At 38.5% G+C, this 18,301-nt stretch overlaps 1 pseudogene; it reads right to left on the minus strand.

Moving 5' to 3' along the window:
* Positions 1-432: 432 nt before the first annotated feature.
* Positions 433-17,931, minus strand: LOC118837746 (annotated as a pseudogene).
* Between the last annotated feature and the right edge of the window lie 370 nt (positions 17,932-18,301).

The following is an 18,301-nucleotide window of genomic DNA, read 5'->3' on the forward strand; positions in this document are numbered from 1 at the left end:
AAATGATCCCTAAGTGCTTTTAAAATTGTCATACTGTCCATCATAAATTTATTCCGTGGAGATCTGGTCAAGTCCAGTTGACCTTCCTGTATCTTCAACTTTTCATGTGTGATTTCCATTTTTCATATAATCTATGTAGTTCCATTCTAGAGTTCTGTAGGATACAATGGCAAATATGTTCCTTTCAAATCTGTCATTCTCCCAGAATCACAAATAAATGCTCTTGGAATCATCTGGATTAGTTTCTTTACACATCAAGCATTCTACAGTCTTATTTCCCCTCTATACTTTTCATTGTTTTGTTAGGAGAGGCTCCTTATAAGTCTTCCATCATCAATCATCGTCATTCCATCAGGTGCAAAATATTTTGTGAATGAGTTTGTACCAGTGTTGTGCTAGAGCCAGCTCATACCAGCTTGTGAGAGTTGATTGTTAAATTTTCCATGTGAGCGTATCCACATCCACCAGATCAGGGTCTATGTTAATCTGTCTTCCTGAAAGCATGCCTTGGAAGTCTTTGTGACTGCAATCACTAATGTCAAGAAAATCCAACAACTGAACTTTTCCTAAAAGATTGATGTTTTCATTCAGGATAGAATCCATCATGGAGACAGGATCTCCTGAAGTCAGAGTAGATGCGTTGTTTACCTGCACAGCACTAGACATGAATGAGCTGCCACTCTCACTGACATAATTCACAGAATGACTTGTTGGAACACTGGGTTTGTCCCCACCCTGAATAACAGCATCATCATCCTCATTGTTGTCTTCTACAATGACAATATCAGAGTACTGGCTACAATTTGAAATGTCAGATGGAGCATCCTCATTGGTTTCAGGAGTAATTGGAGGATTTTCTTCATCTACATTATCATCAGTAACTTCACAAATAATGATGTTCTCTGAAATCTGCTTCCTAGCTTTTAAACCCTTTGTCCTCCTATGTGGAATTGGTGGTGGTTATTGGCTGGTTCTTTGACAATTTGGTGAAATTGATTTGTCTTTGGAGATCCATTAGTATTTAAAAGTAGAGGCCTTTTGCATTTTAAATTCACAAGCTGGTTATTCTGAACCACTGTAACAATAAATTGGACAGTCTTTTAAATTATTTGTTACTGTTGTGTTTGTTTTGCCCATAATTATGCCACCTCCCACCAGAGGGATTCTATTTCTCTTTTCAAAGTAGAAAGCCTGGATTCAATGGTTTCTTGTCTGATTTGAACTTTTTGAGTACTACTTATGATTTTAGATGTCTTCCTGGCAAATTTTGGCCCTGTTTGAAGCATGGGTGCTGAAATTCAACTGGGCCATCTCATTCTTGCTTTACAGAGTTAACATGAACTACTTTACAGAAGCCATACATATTTAGCTGCCTCACAAAGCTTCGCATGTTGTTGCACCTGAAGTACTTGGGAGGAATTTTTATTTGCAGACCTCTGTTCATTCAGTATCAGAAATCTCTGGCCATTCTGGCTCCAGGAGATGAACTCATTGGTGAGGGCCTCCTCCATCAGCATGTAGAGCTTATTGAGGAAAACATAAGTATTCTTTTAAGCATGTTCCAAGAGCTTCGGGAGGTTAGTACCTTTTAAGTTGGGTAATGGCTTCAGACACTAGCTGTGTGACCCAGGGCAAGTTCCTTAACCCTATTTGCCTCAGTTTCCTCATCAGTAAAATGATTCAGAGAAGGAAATGGCAAACCACTCCAGTATCTTTTTCAAGAAAACCCCAAATGGGATTATACAAGTGAAAACTGAGGCACATAGAGTTATCTCATCTAGATTCAGGCACCTAATGCCAAGGCTAGGATTCAAGTGGAGATCTGGCCCTTCCCAAATACATTCCACTACCGCAAGTCACCTCTTTGACACTCATTGAAATGATTTTATATTAATTTAAAACAAAGTGAAAACAACAACATTAGGAGACATGAATGGAAATAAAATTTAGAAATTGCATAACAGAACAATACAAATTAGTGGCTGACAAAGAACACCTATCAAACAGTCATTCTTATCACATTTTGCAGATGATATGATGATTTACTTAGAAAATCTTACAGAATCAAGTAAAAAACTCCTTGAAAAAATAAGCAACTTGGGCAAAGTTGCAGGATATAAAATAAACCCACATAAATCCTTGGCATTCCTATACATTAGTAATAAAGCCCAACAGCAAGAGATAGAAGAGAAATTCCATTTAAAGTTACTGTAGAGGCAGAGCCAAGATAGCAGCTGGAAAGCAGGGACTTGTGTGAGCTCCCCACCCAGGTCCCTCCAAAAACCTATAAAAATGGCTCTGAACAAATTCTAGGACTGCAGAACCTACAAAATAGCAGAGGGAAGCAGGGCTCCAATCCAGGACAGCTTGGATAGTTGCTGGGTAAGATCTAGTGCATGGAGCTGGGAGCGTGTAACCAGAATGGCTTTTGTTTTCTTTGAATGACTCAGCTTACCTCATTGAGCCTCTGGACACTGTGGCTTGCTCTTCCGGGGCAGGAGGCCCGGGGAGCATGCCGGGAAGCAGACAACTTCCTGTGTGATGAGTCATGGGGCTGGCTGAGGGGAGGTGTTAATGTCTATGCTAGGGGGAGGGGCCAACTCAGGAACCAATCGGCCCTGGTCATTCGGGCGGAGCTTGATGATGTCAAAAGCCCTATAAGAGGGGAGAGGACAGCTTGAAGAGCTTCTCTTTCCTTTTCCGGTTGGAGCCAGCGACAGTTACGACAGTTACGTCAGTTACAGCGACCGTTACATCGTCAGTTTCAGTTGCAGCTTGAGTTACAGACACAGACACAGCTGAGGCAGGAGCTGCCAGTAGCAGAGCTGATCTACGGGAGGAAGCTGAACAAAGACTTCAGGCCAGTGGGTAATCTTATTACCATCGAGGGGGAAGCATGATTTTGCTTTACGCAATCATGCTTCTCTGTAGCCTCCTGGTTACTCTTGCAAGGCGTACTTATTGGGCCTGGAAGATTTTGATCAACATATCAAAATGGGGCTTCTGGTTCATGGGTTGGTTACTGTGGAGCCTAAATAAATGTTTTGATTCTTCTGCCTTCTACTTTGAGAGTTTCTTATATCCGGCGGTTCCGAACCTTTCAGACATGTTTATGATCCTCTTTGAGATTATAAACTCGGCCCTCCTGATACATTTGGCGTCACGAACAGGATCGCTAGGTATAAGATCTCTATTTAGAAGCAGAACAATTTCAGAGGAAGAGATGAATATCCCAGGATGGGAGGATCCATTTTATTCCTCCCTAGCAAAAGAATTGGCTAAAAAAGCTGGACCCTGTGAAAACTGGGAACCAAGGCTACGGAGAGGAGATCCTAGGGATTTGGAAAAGTGTTTACGAGAAGTTGGGATTCAGTCAGGGGCATCACTATCTAGGCAAAGCTGGATAGTGTTATCAGCCTACCGGCTAGTATACGAAAGATTGAGATTAAGTGAAAGACATGGGGGCACTCCTACCCCACAGGAAGAAGAGGAATCTCAGATAGCAGGAGACCAAACTGACTCAAATGAGAACTTTTCTATTAATGTGGCTAAGAGCAACAGGAGACCAAAAAAGCCCAGAGTGCATTTCAACCCAGCCCAGAAAGAGCCTGACTGCCTGCTTCGTCCTAGCCATGGTGGCAGAGGAAGTGAGTGGGGAGAGAATGAGACAATGTTAGGGGTTGAGGCACAAAACACTACTGGGGTTCAGGATGTGCCTCACACAGAGAATAGGAGATGGTTAAATGATCAGACAAGGGCTCGACCCATACAAAGGAGGAAGACAGAAACCCGAGGTGAAGATTCAGTTACAAGGGAAATTCAGGAAGATTTCTCACCGCAAGAGGTCACAGATATTTTGAGTAGATTCAGCCAAAGAATAGGAGAACCATTGATATCTTGGATGGTAAGACTCAGTGATCAAGGGGCCGGTGGAATATCAGTAGATGGGACAGACTGCATGAGATTCATAGGTATCAGCCATGATCCTCTAGTTCAACAAGCTTTTAGAGAACATCATCAGCAAGGAGATGGTGATAGCAGGACTACTCTGTTGGCATTAGCCGCTGTGGGATGCAATAAGAGATATGCTACTGATTCTATGTGGCCCACTGAGCACAGACCCTGGTATTCACTTAGAGATTGTATCATGAGACTAAAGGAGGAGGTAATGAAGACTGCCATTATGACAGGAACTGCAGACAAATATTACAATGATTCAATGGAACTGCCTCATAGGAATTTAATAATTAGGACAGCTCCCCCTGCTTATAAACAACTAATTTTGAATTTATTACTTGGAGAAGTAGGGAGCCGTCTTACAACAGTGATAAATAAGATTTTACAGTTATATGACTTAGGTGACTGGGGAAGGGATAGATCTCCTCAAGAGAGAAGGGTGAATAACCAGCAAACTTGGCGCCAAAGGAGAGTAACAAGGAAAGAAATGTTTACTGCTTTATTGAGAGCAGGAGTAGGTTTTGAAATGATAGATGGAATTCCAACCAATGAATTATATAGAATGTACAGAGATAAAGGCCTTGATAACAGGAGAGATAGGGAAATCAGAACTGCTCCTGCAAATGCTACAGATGTTGAACCTTCATACCCAAGTGAATCACATGAAAGGGAATACTAGGGAACAGGCCAGGCCCCAGCCCAAATTAAGGAAATACACAGGCTGGATTGTAGACCTCACATTAACTTGACCATATATTGGAAAAATGGGTCAAGTACGGTAACTGAGGCATTAATAGATACTGGGGCCGAGGCCACCCTTATTTATGGAAATCCAGACAAGTTCAGCCATGGAACTCCTATTACCATCACAGGACTAGGAGGGACTGAAATATCAGCCAAACAAGTTAAATTGATGATGAAAATTGGACAGTTGCCCAAGAAAGAATATAGTGTGGTTATTGTGCCTATTCCTGAATACATCATTGGAATAGACATTTTGAAGGGTATGACCTTAAATTTACCTGAAGGGAAATACCAATTTGCTGTGAGGAAAATAGGCATTAATGCAGTCTTAGTGGGGAAAATCAAGATGGATCCAATCACTTTGCCCGAACCTTCTGAAGTAATTACTTTGAGGCAATATCGTGTGCCAGGTGGGCAAGATGAAATTGCCAACAGTATAAGAGAATGTGTTGAGGCAGGAGTGTTAGTCCCTACAACTACTCAATGGAACAACCCTGTCTGGCCAGTCCGAAAGTCAGATGGAACATGGAGGATGACAGTAGATTATAGACAGCTGAACAAAGTGACTCCTCCCTTGTATGCTGCTGTCCCAGACACGGTTACTTTAATAGAGAGAATACAAAAACATGAAGGGACTTGGTATGCAGTTATTGATTTGGCCAATGCCTTCTTTACAATCCCAATAGACCCCAAGCAATGGAATCAGTTTGCTTTTACTTGGCAAGGCCGACAGTATACATTTACACGCCTGCCGCAAGGATATATTCATAGCCCAACTATTTGCCACAGGATTGTAGCTGAACATTTGGATGAATTAAAGTTACCTGGTGTACAGCTTACACATTACATAGATGACATCATGATACAGGGAAAGAATATAAAGGAGGTGGAGGAGAGTTTAGCATTATTAATTGACCATATGAAAAGCAAAGGATGGGAAATCAACCCCGCAAAGGTTCAAGGGCCAGCTCAAACTGTAAAATTCTTGGGGATACAGTGGAATAGAGGACTGCGAGAAATTCTCCCACAAGCTCGACAAAAAATCCAGGATTTTCCCACCCCTACCAATAAGAAAGAGGCCCAAAAGTTCATAGGGCTGTTTGGTTATTGGAGACACCACATCCCACATTTGGGACAGATTTTAAAACCCTTGTATAAAGTCACCAGAAAGAAATATGAATTTGACTGGAGACTTGAACAAAGTAGAGCTTTTGAGGAAGCAAAGGCTGCTATTCAATTAGCTCTAGACTTATGGCCTATGCAAAATGGGCCAGTGGAGTTACAAGTGACTGTACAAGATGACTATGCAAATTGGAGTCTGTGGCAAAAACAACAAAGCCGAAGTGTACCTTTAGGCTTTTGGTCAAGGAAACTGCCCTCATCTGGAGTGCAATATACACCTTTTGAGAAGCAGCTGTTAGCTGCATATTGGGCTTTAGTAGAAACTGAGCAACTAACTCTGGGTCATGAAGTGGTATTAAGGCCTGGAATTCCAATTATGACTTGGGTAATGAGTACCCCAGCTTCTCACAGAATTGGACACGCACAAGAGGCAAGCATAATCAAATGGAAGTGGTATATTCAGAATAGGTCCAGAGCAGGCAAAAATGGAGTTTCTGCTCTACATGAATCTGTGGCGAACATTGATACTGAGAGCAATGAAAAGCCCCTTGAATCTAGGCAACAGATGGTACCATCCTTAGTGAAATGGAATAATGGATATGACGGACTAAATGAAGAACAGAAGAAACATGCTTGGTTTACTGATGGGACAGCAAAATATTTAGGACAGAAGAGACATTGGAAAGCAGTAGCCTATAACCCCTGTACAAGGAGAACTCTGGAAAGTTCTGGGATAGGTGGAAGTAGCCAATATGCTGAACTGATGGCAGTGCATCAGGCCATCAGAGCAGAGAAAGGAGGACAGTGTCATATATTTACTGACTCGTGGGCGGTAGCTAATGGATTAGCTACGTGGATGCCTATATGGAGGAATCAGAATTGGGAGATTCATGGCAAACAAGTTTGGGGTAAAGAGTTATGGGAAAATATATGGGACATGTCTTTGGTTACAGATCTGTCAGTTTTTCATGTTGATGCTCATGCAACCCTGACCACACCAGAACGTGAGTACAATGCACATGCGGATCGACTAGCAAAGATTGCTACTGAATGTATTGTCCCTACTCCGACTCCAACTGATGACCCAGCCTTAGCAAGATGGGTCCACCAGACTGCCGGCCATTTAGGGGTCCAGGCCACCCATCGATGGGCACAGGATCGAGGTATCAGTATTTCTCATGCGTTGTTAAAACAAATAACAGAGGAGTGTTGTATATGCCAATTAGAAAAAGAACGAACTCTTCCTAGGATAGTTACTGGAGAAATAGCAAGGGGAAAAGTTCCAGCCCAAATTTGGCAGATAGATTATATTGGCCCACTACCCCAGGATAAAGGATGTAAATATGTATGTACGTGTGTTGACACCTATTCCGGTGTACTAGTGGCTTGTCCTTATAAAGACGCAACTCAGAAAAACACCTGTAAAACTCTAGATATTGTAAGTTTATATTATGGAACCCCAATGCAGATTCAAAGTGACAATGGGTCACATTTCAAGGGCAAAGAAGTGAAAAGATATTGTGTGTTGAATAATATAGAATGGATATATCATATTCCATATTACCCACAAGCATCTGGGCTAATTGAAAGAATGAATGGATTGTTGAAAGAACAGCTGAGAAAATTAAGCTCAAATAATTCATATCGACATTGGAAGGATAATTTGTCTATTGCCTTACGTAATTTGAATAATAGGCCCTTAGGGGGGAGTACACCTCTAGCCAGAATGATGACCCCAAATCTGCAGATCAGAGAACAGCAAACATGTGAGATCCAAAACATTGAATTTTGGACTGTGAGGGAAGATGTCCCACTACCAAGTCCAGGAACACCTGGTTCAGCAGGATATGATTTACATTGTATAGAGAATTTTAGGTTAAATAGGAAAGAGATAAGAAAAACCCCTACTGGAGTATGTATGAGAATCCCCAAGAATCATCTTGGACGGATATTACCTAAACCAGGATTAGCGGCTCAAGGAATACATGTATTGGCTGGAGTGATAGATTCTAATTATCAAAAAGAAATTGTTGTGACACTCCAGAATATGGGTAAAAAACCTGTACAATTTTGTAGAAATGATAGGATGGTTCAAGTCATTATTATCCCCTGTGAAAAAATACCCTTTGTGAAAACTGACCCTCCTCCCAAAATAACTACTAGAGGGGCAAAAGGGTCTTGCTCCATTGATAGAATAAAGTCAGGAGCTAAGGTATGGGTAAAACGGAAGCCAGATGATATTCCAAAGGCTGCAGAAGTTATAGCCCATGGGAAGGACAACACTGTAACAGTTGTCTATTCAGGGGAAAATAATTACCAAATCGTACCCCTGAACCATATATTTTACCGTGAATAGGTTATAATAATAGATTCACAGACTATTCTTTTTGTCCTTTGTTTTGGCTAACCTTGTTGCTAGTTTTGTTTCCTTCAGGCTTAAGCACCCTGCACTTTCCGGTGACTGCCTAAGCATGTAGCATTCTTGGAATTCCTGCCAGCTCGTTAAAGAAATGACCTCTGGAATGGGACTTTTTGGGGGCAGGGCCATCTCTACATCCAATTTCAGCATGAAGAAGCTATGGAAAATGAGACCTTCACCCCTCACCCCAAGATTTTGAGCCCCAATCGTTCAAGGGGGGTGGAAATGATGATAGTGTTCTGTTTACTTATTTTGTGTTATCCTTGCTGTGTTGTTTTATTGTTATGATATTACTGATCCTATGTAATGGATACAAGGATTTAGAGGTGGACATTTGAATTATTAATAATTATTTTGGGGATGATTGATTGAAGAGATTATTTTGCTGGGATCTAGGGGTGGATCGCATTTGAATCGTTAACCAATGTTTGGGAATGTCACTGAATGATATGTTTTGCTTTATAATGAATGATATGTTTTAGTTTCCTTTGTAATTGGATCACAATGTATGTTCTAGGATACATGGCTGATTAGATTATGTGTCCTATAACAAGGGGTGGAGTGTAACCAGAATGGCTTTTGTTTTCTTTGAATGACTCAGCTTACCTCATTGAGCCTCTGGACACTGTGGCTTGCTCTTCCGGGGCAGGAGGCCCGGGGAGCATGCCGGGAAGCAGACAACTTCCTGTGTGATGAGTCATGGGGCTGGCTGAGGGGAGGTGTTAATGTCTATGCTAGGGGGAGGGGCCAACTCAGGAACCAATCGGCCCTGGTCATTCGGGCGGAGCTTGATGATGTCAAAAGCCCTATAAGAGGGGAGAGGACAGCTTGAAGAGCTTCTCTTTCCTTTTCCAGTTGGAGCCAGCGACAGTTACGACAGTTACGTCAGTTACAGCGACCGTTACATCGTCAGTTTCAGTTGCAGCTTCAGTTACAGACACAGACACAGCTGAGGCAGGAGCTGCCAGTAGCAGAGCTGATCTACGGGAGGAAGCTGAACAAAGACTTCAGGCCAGTGGGTAATCTTATTACCATCGAGGGGGAAGCATGATTTTGCTTTACGCAATCATGCTTCTCTGTAGCCTCCTGGTTACTCTTGCAAGGCGTACTTATTGGGCCTGGAAGATTTTGATCAACATATCAAAATGGGGCTTCTGGTTCATGGGTTGGTTACTGTGGAGCCTAAATAAATGTTTTGATTCTTCTGCCTTCTACTTTGAGAGTTTCTTATATCCGGCGGTTCCGAACCTTTCAGACATGTTTATGATCCTCTTTGAGATTATAAACTCGGCCCTCCTGATACAGAGCGGAGCCGAAAAGAGTCCAGCCTGGGCCACCCCTGGACCAACCAGACCAGGAGCCAGGCAGGACAGGACCTACTGTTCTGAATCAGTGAGCTGTGGCAGTTACCCAACTTCTCAACCCACAAACACCAAAGACAACAGAGAAGGTTAGTGGGAAAAGCTGCAGGGACAGAGTGAAAGGAGTTCGCGGTTGGGCCACCAAAATGAGGGCAGCGGAAGTGATGCAGCTCTGAGGATAGAACTACAGCTGCAGTTATGGCCAGCCCCAGATCCACCTACTGGGAGAAATTAGGTGGCAGATCAGAGTGGGAGTGCAGAGCCTGCTTAAGATGTGAATCGCGGTCCACGTTGGCGGTTCTTGGGGGAAGTGGAGCACTGGTGTGGCAGAGCTTGCTGTGTAGAAATAGCTCTGAAAACCATGGCGCAACCTCTCAAGCTTGGAACAAAGTACTCGCTACTCTACAAGCAGCCATACCACAATGAAAAACTCAAGGCTCAGGTAGTTAGCTGGGAACATGGCCAGGAAGCAAAAATGGACTCAGATTCAGACTCAGACTTTGGAATCTTTCTTTGGTGACAAAAAGAAACCAAAAATACAGCCAGAAGGAGTCAACAAAATCAAAGAGCCTACATCAAAAGCCTTCAAGAAAAACATGAATTGATCTCAGGCCATGGAAGAGCTCAAAATGGATTTGAAAATCAAGTTAAAGAAGTAGAGGAAAAACTGGGAAGAGAAATGAGAGTGATGCAGGAAAACCATGAAAAACAAGTCAAATACTGGCTGAAGGAAACCCAAAAAAACACTGAAGAAAATAGCACCATAAAAAATAGACTAACTCAAATGGCAAAAGAGCTCCAAAAAGCTAATAAGGAGAAGAATGCCTTGAAAGGCAGAATTAGCCAAATGGAATAGGGGGTCCAAAAGACCACTGAAGAAAATGCTACCTTAAAAATTAGACTGGAGCAAGTGGAAGCTAGTGACTTTGTGAGAAATCAAGATATTATAAAACAGAAGCAAAGGAAAGAAAAAATGGAAGACAATGTGAACTATCTCACTGGAAATACCAATGACCTGGATAAAAGATCCAGGAGAGATAATTTAAAAATTATTGGACTACCTGAAAGCCATGATCAAAAAAGAACCTAGATATCATCTTTCAAGAAATTATCATGGAGAACTGCCCTGATATTCTAGAGCCAGAGGGTAAAATAGAAATTGAAAGAATCCACCAATCATCTCCTGAAAAAGATCCCAAAAAGAAAACTCCTAGGAGTATTGTCGCCAAATTTCAGAGCTCCCAGATCAAGGAGAAAATACTACATGCAGCTAGAAAGAAACAATTTGAGTATTGTGGAAACACAGGATAACACAAGGTCTAGCAGCTTCTACTTTATGGGGTTGAAGGGCTTGGAATATGACATTCCAGTGGCCAATGGAGCTGGGATTAAAACCAAGAATCACCTACCCAGCAAAACTGAGTATCATGCTCCAAGGCAAAATATGGATTTTCAATAAAATAGGACTTTCAAGCTTTCTCAGTGAAAAGACCAGAGATGAATAGAAAATTTGACTTTCAAACACAGGAATCAAGAGAAGCATGAAAAAGTAATCAAGAAAGAGAAATCATAAGGGACTTACTAACGTTGAACTGTTTTGTTTACATTCCTACATGGAATGATGATGTGTATAATTCATGAGACCTCAGTACTAGGGTAGCTAAAGGGAATATATGTGTGTGTGTGTGTGTGTGTGTGTCTGTTTGTGTGTGTGTGTGTGTGTGTGCGTGTCTGTGTATAGACAGAGGCCACAAGGTGAGTTGAATATGAAGGGATGATATCTAAAAAAATAAAATCAAATTAAGAGATGACAGAGGAATATACTGAGAGAGCTAGAAAGGGAAAGATAGAATGGGCTAAATTATCTCACATAAAAGTGGCAAGAAAAAGCAGTTCTGTTGGGAGGGAAGAGGAGCCGGTGAGGGGGAGTGAGTGAATCTTGCTCTCATTGGATTTGACCTGAGGAGGGAATAACATACACACTCAATTTGGTATCTTACCCCACAGGAAAAAAGGAGGAAGGAGATACAAAAACAGGGGACAATAGAAGGGAGGGCAGAGAGGTGGAGGAAGTAATCAAAATCAAACACTTTTGAAAAGGGACAGGGTCAAGGGATAAAATTTTATAAAGGGGGATAGAATAGGAGGGAGCAAAATATAGTTAGTCTTTAAAACATGAGTATTGTGGAAGGGTTTTGCATAATGATACACATGTGGCCTATGTTGAATTGCTTGCCTTCTTAGAGAGGGTGGGTGGGGAGGGAAGAGGGGAGAGAATTTGGAACTCAAAGTTTCAAAAGCAGATGTTCAAAAAAAAGTTTTTGCATGCAGCTAGCAAATAAGCTATACATGCAATGGGGCATTAAAATCTGTCTTTCCCTACAAGAAAGTAAGGGAAAAGGGGATGGGGGGGAGTGGGGTGACAGAAGGGAGGGTTGCCTGGAGAACAGTGCAATCAGAATATATGCCATCTTGGAGTGGGGGGAGGGCAGAAATGGGGAGATAATTTGTAATTCAAACTCTTGTGAAAATTAATGCTGAAAATGAAAAATATTAAATAAATAAATAATGGTTAAAAAAAATAAAGTTTCTGTAGACAGTATAAAATATTTGGGAGTCTACTTGCCAAGACAAACACAGGACCTATACGAACATAATTATGAAACACTTTTTACACAAATAATATCAGATATAAATAAATGGAAAAATATCAGTTTCTCATGTTTAGGCTGAGCTAATATAATAAAAATGACAATTTTATCTAAATTAATTTATTTATTCAGTGCCATACCAAACAAACTACCCAAAATTATTTTACAGAGCTCGATAAAATAATAGCAAAATTCACCTGGAAGAACAAGAGGTCTAGAATATCTAGGGATCTGATGAAAAGAAATGCTAGGGAAGGGGGCCTAGCCATACCAGATATTAAATTGTAGTATAAAGCAGCAGTCATCAAAACTACCTGGTACTGGCTAAGAAACAGAATGGTGGATCAGTGGAATATGTTAGGTACATAAGATGTAGTAATCAGTGACTATAGTAATCTACTCTTTGATAAACCCAAAGAATCCAGCTTCTGGGCTAAAAAGTCACTATTTCACAAAAAAACTGCTGGGAAAATTGGAAATTAGTATCACAGAAACTTGTCATAGACCCATAGCTTAGACCATATGCCAAAATAAAGTCAAAATGGGTACATGATTTAGGAATAAAGACTGATACTATAAGCAATTTGGAAGAATATGGAATTGTTTACTTGTCAGATTTATTGGAAAAGTAAGAATTCATGACCCAACAATAGATAGAGAGCATTACAAAATGCAAAATGGACAATTTTGATTATGCTAAACTGAAAAATTTTTGTATAAACAAAGCCAATGCAACCAAGATTAGGAGGGAAGCAGAAAATTGGGAGTAAATCTTTACAACCAATGTCTCTGACAAAGGCCTCATATCTAAAATACACAGGGAACTGAGCCAAATTTATTGGAATACAAGTCTTTCCCCAATTGTGAAATGGTCAAAGGATATGAACAGGCAATTTTCAGGGGGAGAAATTAAAGATATCTACAGTCATATGAAAAAGTGCTCCTAATCACTACTGAATAGATAAATGCAAATCAAAACAACTCTAAGGTGCCACATATCTCCTGTCAGATTGGCTAACATGACAAAACAGGAAAATGGTAAATGCTGGAGAGGACAGGGGAAAATTGCAGCACTGATACATTGTTGGTGGAGTTGTGAACAGATCCACCCATTCTGGAGAGCAATTTGGAACTATGCACAAAGGGCTATAAAAATGTGCATACCCTTTGACCCAGAAATACCACTCCTAGGGCTATAGCCCAAAGAGATCACACAAGTGGGAAAGGGACCTGTCTGTACAAAAATATTTATATTTGCTCTTTTTGTGGTTGTAAAAAATTGGAAATTAAGGGATGCCCCTCAATTGGGGAATGACTGAACAAGTCGAGGTATAAGAATTTAATGGAAAACTATTGTGCTATAAGAAACGGGGAAGATATGGACTTTATAGTATCCTTGAAAAACCTACACGATGTGATGCTGAGTGACTGTGGCAGAACTAGGAGAACATTATACACAGCCACAGATTTATGCATTCTGTGATGACTAACCCTGATAGACTTCAGTCTTCTCAGCAATACAAGGTACAAAGACAATTCCAAAGGACCCACGACAGAGAATGCTATCTACCTCCAGAGAAACAACTATGGAGTCTGAATGCAGATTGAGGCAAAATATTTGCTCTCTTTTTTTTTGAATTTTGTTTTTATTTTTTCTTTTTCATGATTCATTCCACTTGTCATAATTCTTCATTACAACTTGACTGTTATGTAAACAAGTTTAATGCGAAGTTATATGTAGAAGATATATCGGATTCCATGCCGTTTTGGAGAGGGAGGTGTAGAGGGAGGGGAAGAAAATCTGGAACTCAACATCATGCAGAACTGAGTGTTGTAAAATAAAAAGTAAAAAAAAAAAATCTTAATAAAAAAAAGACTTGAACCAAGCTCTCCCTGTTTTTCAAGATGATTAGCACAAATGAGGTCAATCTATTTGAATGGACAAACCAGCTGAATCAGATAAAGTATTCATTAAATTAATCTGTTACTACTAGAAGTTACCTATGAAAATGGTATAGAATTAGGCTTAATTTGAATACTAAAATAGTTTTGTGCCAAACCACGAAATTTTGTTTGCCTAAAATATAGTGCATTAGCAATCAAATGAATTAGACAACTGACAATCGTTGTGCTTAATAAAAATTAGACATCTACACTCAACTCAGGAAGATTTGTGGCATTCAAATTATTCAAAGTTACACCATAAATATTAGACATAGTGTATATATTGTTGGTAGATGATCGAAAATATTCAAATTATTTCAACAAATTTTGGTGTGTTAATTATCTATTTCAATGGACAGGAAGTCCAATTATAAATCTGGAATTCACTGTGAAAATATACATTTAAAAATAATTAACTTGACTTAATCACCTTTAACACTAGTATAGAAGTTCCTCAACTAATTAGGTTTACTAGCTAATTGGTGATTATAAGGAAATTCTGATTTTCAGTAAATGCTAAATGGCAATATCATATATATATATATATACATGTATATATATATATATATATATATATATATATATATATATATATATATATATATATGTTGTACACACACACATTCTGACACAAATGAGAAGACAGTGCATATATGGCTGAGAATAAAGGTCATTACAGGGTGCTACTGGTGACCTAAATAATTCTTTAAATCAGCTGGTTGTCAGGAGTCATTTTATGCTTGGTCTACTTATCGACTACTCAATTAACATTACATAGAAAATGTTATTTTGAAGAACAAACTCCTGAATTCATGAAAATAAGGTGGTATCAAAAATATCTGGCTAGAGTAGCAGTATTAAGTAAGAAGTGAATATATTCTTTGTAAAATTTTGAAGTAAAACAACAAGAATGATAGAAAATCAGGTGAATTTGCTTACTTTAGTAATGTCTAATTTCCAAATTACTGCTCTTTTCTCTGTCTAAATCTATTTCATAAATACATATACATATGTATGTATGTGTTTATGTGTGTGTATGTATATATGTATATCATGGTTTATGTGCCTTGTCTTCATTTATCTGCAAACTCACTTCATTTTCCTCTTTAATTCTTGTTACTTTTTATCCTTTCCTCTGTTTAGTGCAGATAAATTTTCTTTTAAAAGAAAAACATTTTGTTACCTTTTTTGCTAAAAAATTAATTCTTTCTAAATTCTGAGATCTCTTTCTCTCTTTCTCGTATGTGTGTGTGTATGTGTGTGTGTATGTGTATGCGTGGGTGTGTGTATGCATATTCCTTTAGAAGTTATATTTGTATGCAAATAATTAATGTCATTCCTAAGGATTAAAAACTGTTTTGAAATATTTAAATATCTCTGAAGAATGAGTAATCAGCTGTATCTGATGTTATGCACTTTAATTCCCAATGGCATGAACACTATCATTTGTATTTATAACATCAAAAATGTTACCATCTGTCACACAAACAGTAGGAGGCCAGACTGCAGTATCTGTAATATGATTCATTTTTATTGAAATTTATTGTATGGTTAATTGTAATAAGAAATGTTTTATGGAAATGGACTAATTCTTCAGAAAACCTTAGAGAATAGAAAAATTGCTAATAAGTTCTTCTCTTTCTTCTTTACCTTTTTTTTGGTTTTGTTTCCCTTGTCTCTTAAAGTAAAAATATGTAGTTTTGGCTACACAGTGGCAGCAAGAAACATTGAAAATCTTTGGAAATTTTAGATAAGACTATGATGTTGTCAGAAGCACATATAGACATTTAAGAGATCAGTACTATGTATTGAATGTTCACTTAATATAAAGCTTTGTGTGAAACATGGTGAAAGGAAAGGAAAGAAGCAATAACCAGTCTCTTCTTTTAGTTTGTTTTAACTTTTCTTAAGTTGTATATTTTACAATATATGTCATACTCTCATATGTATATATCTATGCATATATACATGTATACACATGCATTTTATGCTCATTTACAATTAGCTATATAAAAACTATGTATATAAATATATTTGTACATGCATATATGTATATGCATGCTTAGATAGTCATGCATGTATACATACATACATACATACATTCATTCATTCATTCATTCATTCATACCTCAAATCCCAGCTTACCACTGGAAGCTATCTTGTGACTTTGGCTGAACTACTTAATATCTCTGAGTCTCGATTTGCTTATCTATAAAATTAGAGTATTGGATTAATTATCAGGTATTTGTTTGTGTGCAGTCTCTACTTCCTGGAAGTTATATGCATTTTCCTGTATCCATGTATCTACATATCTTTATGCAGAGAGAAAACATAAAAATACTTTCAGGTAGAAGTATTGCTTATTAATATAATAGAGCATTACTAATTTAAATCCCACTCATTTGTAACTTTTGACAATTTAGGCAGTATTTGTCCAAAATAAACTCTTGCTTAGAAAACCCTTCCATTCCTGTGTAATTTAAATAAAATACTGAGTCATCTTAAAGTTCTCATATCTTTTCACTTTTGTGGGGCAAATAAATAATAGGCAAATTAAAAAAAGAACGAACTTTACTATTCATTAACACAAGTCTCTAACAACAGCTTTAATACATGGCTTAAATGAATAAGTAAAAAAAAATCAATAAATGAACTATCAACTTGTTTGTAAATTGTGATATGCATTGTATTTGAAATTGTAAAATGAGATTACTTAAACTATTGCATACAGAAATTTGCATTTTTCTCTCTATCCATGGACTTGTCAATTTTTTTATAATGGTGGAAACATAGGTGGAATATTAAGCAAACCACTACAGAAGAAGAAAACAACAAAGCTGAGGATGATAATGTTTTGATAGATTATTATATGCTATATAAAATAAAATTGAGACTTTAAATATCCTCAGTAATATGTTACAATGAGGCTAACTAGGTCAACAATATGGAATTTTTCAGTATTGTATAGGAATTATTGAATGTTTGTTCAAAGAATTAATTACAAATCTACACAGGGTGACCAGAGCCATCTTCCCTAGTACAGTTATGGCTAATCAGTTGGAAAGGGGAGTTAAGATTATTACTATGAATGCAATTCAACAAAATGGATTAAAAAATAATTACCCCCTCAACAACCAACACTCCATATGCCCTCCCCATAAATCTAAAATAATCAGTTTAGGAGTCTCAAAGTCTTTATAGAATAATTGGTCTAGTATTCTAATTTTATAGGTGAGAAACTGAGTCCCACAGATGTTAAGCAGCTTGGCCAATGTTACAATGTAACCTCAAATGGTGGAGCTAAGATTAAAACATATTTCCTTCAACTCCAAATTCAATAATATGGAGAAGGTAAGTAGACCCATGCCTTTTGAATTTAGAGGAACCATTTGCTCTCCAGAAAAGTAACCTCTGAGACTAAACCCCCAGGCTATATTTTATTTCCCCCACCATTGATGACAGAAGATGAAGAAGACTGATGAAGATTGATTTGATGAAGAAGAATGATTCTCTCTGTAAGCAGTCCTCCAAATTTTAGATATTTCCTGCCAATGAATGGACGTCAGCTAAGACCAACCATGGAGGTTTTGCTACTAGACCAAGTTGTCTTTCTTAATGCACTGATTTTCTGTTTAGTTTGGCTACTCACTTTTTGATGTACAGTGTGACAGACCTCATAGAAGTTGAAATTCTTCCATGGTTCTGAGTGAAATCCAGGCAGGGAAACTACCATGATGATAGTTCCACCATGTCTTCTAACATGTTTCTCAATGATCTATAACTGATTAATCTTAAAATGTAGCTGATTTAAAATGTAGTGTGATTCTTATGCTTCATTAAAAGAAATGTTTAATCCTGTGATCAAGGAAGGACATGTCTTTGCCCTGGTAAGAGGGACAAAATCTGGATCACTATGGTTATTTCTGTTCCATGAAACACTAATATCTCAACTTCCATTGCTCTCTCCAAAAAAAAAAAAAAAAAACAAACAAACAACTGAATATGTTCATGCATAGATTGGATGATCATATGATAGGAATTATAAAGGGCATTCCAGCATTACAAAAGAATTTTTAGACAGTTGACATTTATAAAGACCTTTC

The sequence above is a fragment of the Trichosurus vulpecula genome, chromosome 1 (assembly GCF_011100635.1).
Source record: "Trichosurus vulpecula isolate mTriVul1 chromosome 1, mTriVul1.pri, whole genome shotgun sequence".
NCBI classification, from domain to species: Eukaryota; Metazoa; Chordata; class Mammalia; order Diprotodontia; family Phalangeridae; genus Trichosurus; species Trichosurus vulpecula.